This window comes from Coturnix japonica, unplaced genomic scaffold, assembly GCF_054131305.1.
Source record: "Coturnix japonica strain WE unplaced genomic scaffold, WE-NBRP24 Scf061, whole genome shotgun sequence".
In the NCBI taxonomy this organism is placed as follows: domain Eukaryota; kingdom Metazoa; phylum Chordata; class Aves; order Galliformes; family Phasianidae; genus Coturnix; species Coturnix japonica.
In genome coordinates, this window is record NW_028188964.1 from 285,994 (window position 1) to 293,111 (window position 7,118).

Consider the following 7,118-nt stretch of genomic DNA (forward strand, 5'->3'; position numbering starts at 1 on the left):
TAGAGCCACATAAGAACGACGGGGAGCAATAGAGACCCATGGGGAGCCAACGGGAACAAATACAGACCCATATGGGAGCTATACTAACACACTCACACATGTACCTGCAGGGACCCATATTAGTGCATAGGGGAACATACTGTCCTGTAGCAACCAGCTGTGCCCCACAGCCAGTTACGATGATGTTCAGTCACCATGGATCAAGGTTCACGGCACTGTGGGATGGCCTGAGTGGCCAACTCACACTCTTGGCCACCCTCCATCTCCCGTGGCTCCCACACCAACCCCACAGCACCACCCACACTAAGCCCTGTCCCACAAATGCAGCTGCTGCCGCTCAACAACTCTTATTGGCTGAAAGCAGGAGAGTTGAGAGATCCAAAGGGGTTGTGAGATCAGAGGTTGGGGCTGGAAGGCAGAGCATCTGCAGCTTTCGTTCCTCACTGAGTCCTTTCTATTGGGAAAGGAGATGGAGGGAGGTGAGAAGATGGAGGGCAGGGATGTGGGGTAGGAACCCACCTTGATGCTGATGTCACGGCTCCGTGCCTGCAGCTTGTTACCTGGGACTCAGCCGTGTCAGCACGTTCCTCTGCCTCATCCAGCATGTGCTGTGCCCTGGGGAACTTGGCCAAGTTGGCCTGCTTGTCCTGTGGCTTAGCCCTGGTCCCCACCCCAGTCCCCCCCCCAAACACCCACCCAACTCATCCCCGCAGCTCCTCCCTCCCCCCAACCAGCCTCGAGGCGGGCAGAAAGTCATCGACATCTCTTCATTGAATGATCAATCCCTAATTAAAACCCTCTGGTAGACATCAGAGTTTAGGGGTTTTTAGGGTTTATTAGGGTTTTTTATGGTTTTTAGGTTTTTTTAGGGGTTTTTAGGGTTTATTAGGGATTTTTAGGGGTTTCTAGGTGTTTTTAGGGGTTGCCGTGGATTTCGAATCGGTACACGGAGGTGTATTCCGCGTTCCCCCAGTTGCTGCGTACATCCATTTTAATCCTTTTGTAGGACTGAAGGGGCTTCTCCTGCCAATGCAAAGAGGAGAGGCTTCGTTATGGGCCAGAGGGGGACCAGTGCCCCATAGTGCCCCATAGCTCCCACTGTTCTCCCCATAGATCCCAAAGCATCCCATAGATCTCATAGTGCCCCATAGCTCCCACTGTTCACCCCATAGATATGGGTAAACCTAATACACAGTCAATGATTTCCTGGAATTCTGATCCATATTCAATAGTTGTTTAGCATGCAGACCCCTCTCTTGTTATCACTGATCTTATCAGTGTGGGAATCAAATGTTGTTTGTGCCTTTAGAACAAGAGAAGAATCTTTTCTTTCAAGGTCTCATTATATAAGTGAAGTAGTTTGTAGTTATTTCAAGGTCTCAGTATACAAGTGAAGCAGTAGCAGAGGAGAGGCTTTGTTATGGGCATGGGAAGAGCCCCGGCACAACAAGTGCTTCCAAAGGCTTGCAAAAGGGACCCCACGGGAGTCGGCCATGTTGGAGAGCAGAGGGTGGGCAGGAAAGCTCTTTCTTCCCATGCCGTGCAGGCAGCCCAGCCTCCCCCCTTGCACTTGCCATACCTGAACGTGGAAGGTCTGCGCAATATCTCTGTCCACGTCATAAACATACAGTCCCAGGAGTTTCCCTTTCGTCCTCATCCACTCCCTCAAAGACAAGAGATGATGGCGGTCACACTTAGGCAGGCCGTGCCATAAAGAACACACTGAGGCCAAAGGTGGGAGCCCTTCCAACCCTCCCTGTGCTCTGGTAGGATTGGAGCACAACGGAGGGTGAACCTGAGTCAGGGCACGTGGAGCAATTGCTCCCAGCTGCTCGGCCACAAAGAGCAGCAGAGGCCTTTGGAGACATGGAACCAGCCGAGGGATTTGGTGCCCTCAGGCAGGATGCCGTGCTCTGCAGCAGCCCACCACTGAAATTTGGGAGCTCCCAACTGTATGGGGTTGTATGGGGCTCTGTTGGGTGTCTACCATGTGGCTCTATGGTGCTCTATGAGCTCTTGTGTGGCTCTATGGGGTCTTACAGGGCTCTATGTGGCAGTTATGGGGCTCTGTTGGGTGTCTGTAGGGCCCTTATGGGGCCCTGTTGGGTGTGTATGGTGCGCCATGAGGCTCTTTGGATCTCTATGAGCTTCTTGTGCAGCTCTATGGGGTCTTATGGAGCATTATGGGGCTCTCTGGGGTGTCTGTGGGGGCTCTATAGGGCTTTTTGGGGTGTCTGTGGTGGTCTATGGGGTCTTATGTTTTGGTTATGGTGTTCTGTTGGTTGTCTCTGGGGCTCTATAGGATTTCAATGGGCTCTTATGGGGCTCTATGGCAAAGCTTTTTCCTCGGGGGCCTCCAGAAGCAGCAGCAGGCAGAGACTTACCAAGATGGCAAAGTCTCGGGGGCACTGCTGACACCCCCAGAGGGAGACACCGCCTTGGAGACGTGCCACAGGGCCACAGGCTGTGGGCCAGATGTTCTCCGGCAGCTGGATGACAACATGGCCCTGCGAACTTTGGAATGCCCAGCAGTTTCCAACAGAAATATCAGGCTGAAATGAGAGAGATGCGTCCATCAGCGGTGAGGCAAAGAGTCGCCAGAGCTGGATGCTGGGCAAGGAGCTTGCAGTTGTGCAATGGCCAAGTTGAGCACAGTGAGCACAAAGACAGGAGATGGGTGTGAGCAGGGAGTCCTACCCAAGAACTGCCCTCCAGAGACACAGCAAAGATGGACTTTGGGCTCTGCCTGATCCCAGTATTGCCAGCCCTGTGTCTGCTGTAGAACAGCCTTGACAGGCAGTCAGATCGTGCCCTGAGCCAGCCAGGCTCTGCAGAGCTCCAGTTGCAGCTGGTCTGGAGAATGGCCCTTCCAGCTAAGAAGTCTGAAGCACAAGTCTCTTGGCAGGGGCCGCATCCAGCCTCCAAGCCAAGCCCAGTAGGCTTCTGGCTGGGGCCCAGCCAGGGGGAATTCATGGCTCTGCACAGAGCACCCTGATCCCAGCTTTACCGTGCAGCCAGCACCAGCATCAGCTCTCAGTGTGGGGAGCAAAGTAGCTCCAAGACACAGGGGAGGCTGAGCCTGAGAGCCAGGTGTGGGGCAGGCGGCCAGAGCACAGAGGTGTCCCTGTAAAGGGCTGGAAGGAAACAGGAGGGAGCATTATCATTACCTCTCTCTTCAGACCGTAGATCCCATTCTCCTCCAGGACATCAAACAATGATTCTACAATGAGCTCCTTCCTGACTGACAGCTGAGTACTTTTCAGGTTTGGTTCTGGCCAGACCAGTGAGTTCCTGAAGGCAAAGCAAAGCAAGTCTTGTTCAGCAATGTCCACCCCGCAGGTCAGAGTTTCAGTGCCACGAGGTGAAGGATTCCGGGGGGTTGTGCCCTTCCTTATCCCCCGGCCCCTTTTGTTCCTTTGCTTTGCCAAGGGCTGCCTTCACCATATAGATGGGAAAGGCTGGAGCCCTGGGCACAAGGTGAAGGCGTGCATGGAGCACACAGCCAGCCGAGGCCAAGCTACAGAGCCAGGTGCATGGCAAGGAAGTGTTCTTACCCCAGAGACAGGAGCTCATGCACAGGTCCTGCTGACACCACCTGGAAGAGAAAAGCATTTGATGGGAGGAAGCACCAGGAGCACGGCCAGAGCTTCCAAAGGAGCTTCCCAGGGAGCCGCTGGCAGAATTTCCTGCTGCTTCCCAGCACTTTGCAGAGGACCGCTGCCCAAAGTTGGGCCCTTCAGCCCTCCACGTGCTGCAGAGCATCTGCTGCTTCTCCGCTTGCTTTCCCATCCCTCCAGACGCCACAGTGTCACGGACGAGCCAAAGGCCCCTTCTTCCCATGTGCTGTTGCCTTCAGCCTGAGCTCCGTGCTGGGCACTGGGAAGATGCTGCCACACCAAAGCCCGTCCTGCTGCCAAGGCAGCCCCCAGCCTGGCTCAGGAGCCCACAGAGTCTCAGCAGCGATGGGCCCATGGCCAAACTCCTCCTGTCCCCATGGAGGCTCAAGGGCAGAGCTTTGTCTTCTGTCGCACGCTGTGGCACTGACCTGCAGGACATTTCCCCAGGCTCCCAATATCCAGAGGAAGGCTCCAGCTGTGGGAGATATCAGTCAGGAGAGACCATTAGTTTGCCAGAGTGCTCGGAGCCCTGCAGCCCATTTCCCTCCTCCCAACCCAGTGGGGACATGCTGTGTGGGACAGTCCCGCTCCTTGGCTGTGCTGGGATGGCTTTGGGTGGGGAACACTCACCAGAAAGGACCGCTAGAAGCAGGACGGGAGTCCCTCTTCCCCTCTCTTGAGCGACACGTTGCCTAAGGGAGAGATCAGATGGTGGTTATCACAGCCCAGCGTGGGGACACGGTCTCCTGGGATCCTTTTAGCAGACAGCTGCCACCGGGTTCCTCTGCCCAGCAGAGTTGTGAGTCCCAGGGGGCCCTTTAGCAAGAGCTGGCCAGTGCCACAGCACCCATGGGACGCATGAGAGTGAGGGGCTCTGCTGTGCTAAGGTGGGCAGCGGCCTGGCCCCGTTCTGGCCCTCCCGAGAGCAGGAACAGGGCTGTGCCCACGGAAAGGGAGTTTGGCTGCCTGGCTGGAGAAAGCCCGGCAGCACACAGTGATTCTGGCTTCCCCTCCCCACATTCTGGGCCTGCTGCACCCACCTGCCCAGCTGGGCTGGCATTTTGGCTCCTTCACTCCTCGCACAGACACAGAGAACGGCTTGCTCTCCTCCCAGGAACACAAGCACCTCTCCACTTGCCTGCTCTGCACTCCTCGCGGGACTGCAGTGCTGCACAGTTCCCCATGGGGCTCTACACAACACAGCCAGGGACAGAAATGGGGCTGTTTCTGCCCTTCTTATCACCCGGCCCCTCCCACCGTCTGTCAGGGGCAGTAACCCACAGGAACCATAGAGAACCAAAAGAACATCATAGAGAGTCATAGAGCCACATAAGAACGACAGGGAGCAATAGAGACCCACGGGGAGCCAAGGGGAACAAATACAGACCCATATGGGACCTGAGGTCGCCCTCTTAACGGTTTCACGCCCTCTTGAACTCTCTCTTCAAAGTTCTTTTCAAATTTCCCCTACGGTACTTGTTGGCTATCGGTCTCATGCCGGTATTTAGCCTTAGATGGAGTTTACCACCCGCTTTGGGCTGCATTCCCAAGCAACCCGACTCCGAGAAGCTATACTGACACACTCACACATGTACCTGCAGGGACCCATAGAAGTGCATAGGGGAACATACTGTCCTGTAGCAACCAACTGTGCCCCACAGCCAGTTACGATGATGTTCAGTCACCATGGATCAAGGTTCACGGCACTGTGGGATGGCCTGAGTGGCAAACTCACACTCTTGGCCACCCTCCATCTCCCGTGGCTCCCACACCAACCCCACAGCACCACCCACACTAAGCCCTGTCCCACAAATGCAGCTGCTGCCGCTCAACAATTCTTATTGGCTGAAAGCAGGAGAGTTGAAAGATCCAAAGGGGTTGTGAGATCAGAGGTTGGGGCTGGAAGGCAGAGCATCTGCAGCTTTCGTTCCTCACTGAGTCCTTTCTATTGGGAAAGGAGATGGAGGGAGGTGAGAAGATGGAGGGCAGGGATGTGGGGTAGGAACCCACCTTGATGCTGATGTCACGGCTCCGTGCCTGGAGCTTGTTACCCTGGGACTCAGCCGTGTCAGCACGTTCCTCTGCCTCATCCAGCATGTGCTGTGCCCTGGGGAACTTGGCCAAGTTGGCCTGCTTGTCCTGTGGCTTAGCCCCGGCCCCCACCCCGGTCTCCCCCCAAACACCCACCCAACTCATCCCCGCAGCTCCTCCCTCCCCCCAACCAGCCTCGAGGTGGGCAGAAAGTTATCGACATCTCTTCATTGAATGATCAATCCCTAATTAAAATCCTCTAATAGACATCAGAGTTTAGGGGGTTTTAGGGTTTATTAGGGTTTTTAATGGTTTTTAGATTTTTTTAGGGGTTTTTAGGGTTTATTAGAGCTTTTTAGGGGTTTTTAGGTGTTTTTAGAGGTTTTTAGGCGTTGCCGTGGATTTCGAATCGGTACACGCAGGTGTATTCCGCGTACCCCCAGTTGCTCCACACATCCAGTTTAATCCTTTGGTAGGATTGAAGGGGCTTCTCCTGCCAATGCAAAGAGGAGAGGCTTTGTTATGGGCTCCGTTAGGGGCCGGAGGGCTTATTAAGGGTTCATCAGGAGGTGGATCCACCTCCATGGGCTCCACCGAGGGGGTCACACGTCTGGTCCAGCCGTGACGGGAACGGGCTCTCTTGCCTGTCTGCCGCCTGATGGTCCTGGCAGGCCCCCTCCTCCTCCTCTTCGACCCTGCTGTCCCCAGCTACATCTTCCCACCTAAATCCTGGGAATCCTCCAGCCTCGCTCTCTTAGCTCCCCACATGGCTGTTAATGGCCAGAGCTCTCAGAGGTGAGTGCGTTGCGTGGGGCAGTAGTGACCAAGGTGACTGCTGTGACATGGCCAGGGTTCTAACATGGTGGCCGCACTGCTGGCACTGCTGGCACTGGCGTTCCACATGGCATGAGGAGGGGGCTGTAGGACAGGGCATGGCACGGGAGCCAGAAGACACTGGTCCTTGGGTTAAAATGGGAGGGGGACTGCGCACATTCCCTTTGTGTCCCCCCCCCCCCCCCGACTCCATCCCATAACCCGTGTAAACCACCCCAACACCATCCCATAACCCATCCCAACCCCAAACCCATCCCATAACCTCTAGAACCCCTGCCAGCACATGGGGTCCCAGACAGGCTAAAAGCCAGCTGGCAAGGAAGGCCCGAAGGAGAAAGCCGTCTGGTCGGATGGTTGCGGGGTGCCTGCCAGGCCAAAGGCCGGCTTGGGGATCCCTGCCAGGCCAGAAGCCTGCAGGCCTGGGAAGCCCTGCCAGGCCAAGAGCCTGCCGCCGGCCGGCAAACACTGGAAGGCCAAAAGCTGGCTGGCCAGCCTGGGGAGTCCTACCAGGCCAACATCCAGCCTGCCCGGGGCTCACTGCCAGGCAACAAAATGGCTGACTGACCTGCTGGGCCTGTGAGGCCAAAAGCCGGCCACGCAGTCGGGGGGGACCTTGCCAGGCCTGAAGCTGGTAAT

At 56.0% G+C, this 7,118-nt stretch overlaps 1 long non-coding RNA gene and 1 pseudogene across 1 annotated transcript; both read right to left on the bottom strand.

Moving 5' to 3' along the window:
* Positions 1–516: 516 nt before the first annotated feature.
* Positions 517–2,469, bottom strand: LOC146751795 (uncharacterized). Its single transcript, XR_014941123.1, has 3 exons — positions 2,385–2,469; positions 1,580–1,664; positions 517–1,023 (listed from the first exon to the last, which is right to left on the bottom strand). It is a non-coding gene; the product is annotated as an uncharacterized LOC146751795 (long non-coding RNA).
* Positions 2,470–2,475: 6 nt separating this feature from the next.
* LOC146751796 (uncharacterized) lies at positions 2,476–4,874 on the bottom strand (annotated as a pseudogene).
* Positions 4,875–7,118: the final 2,244 nt, after the last annotated feature.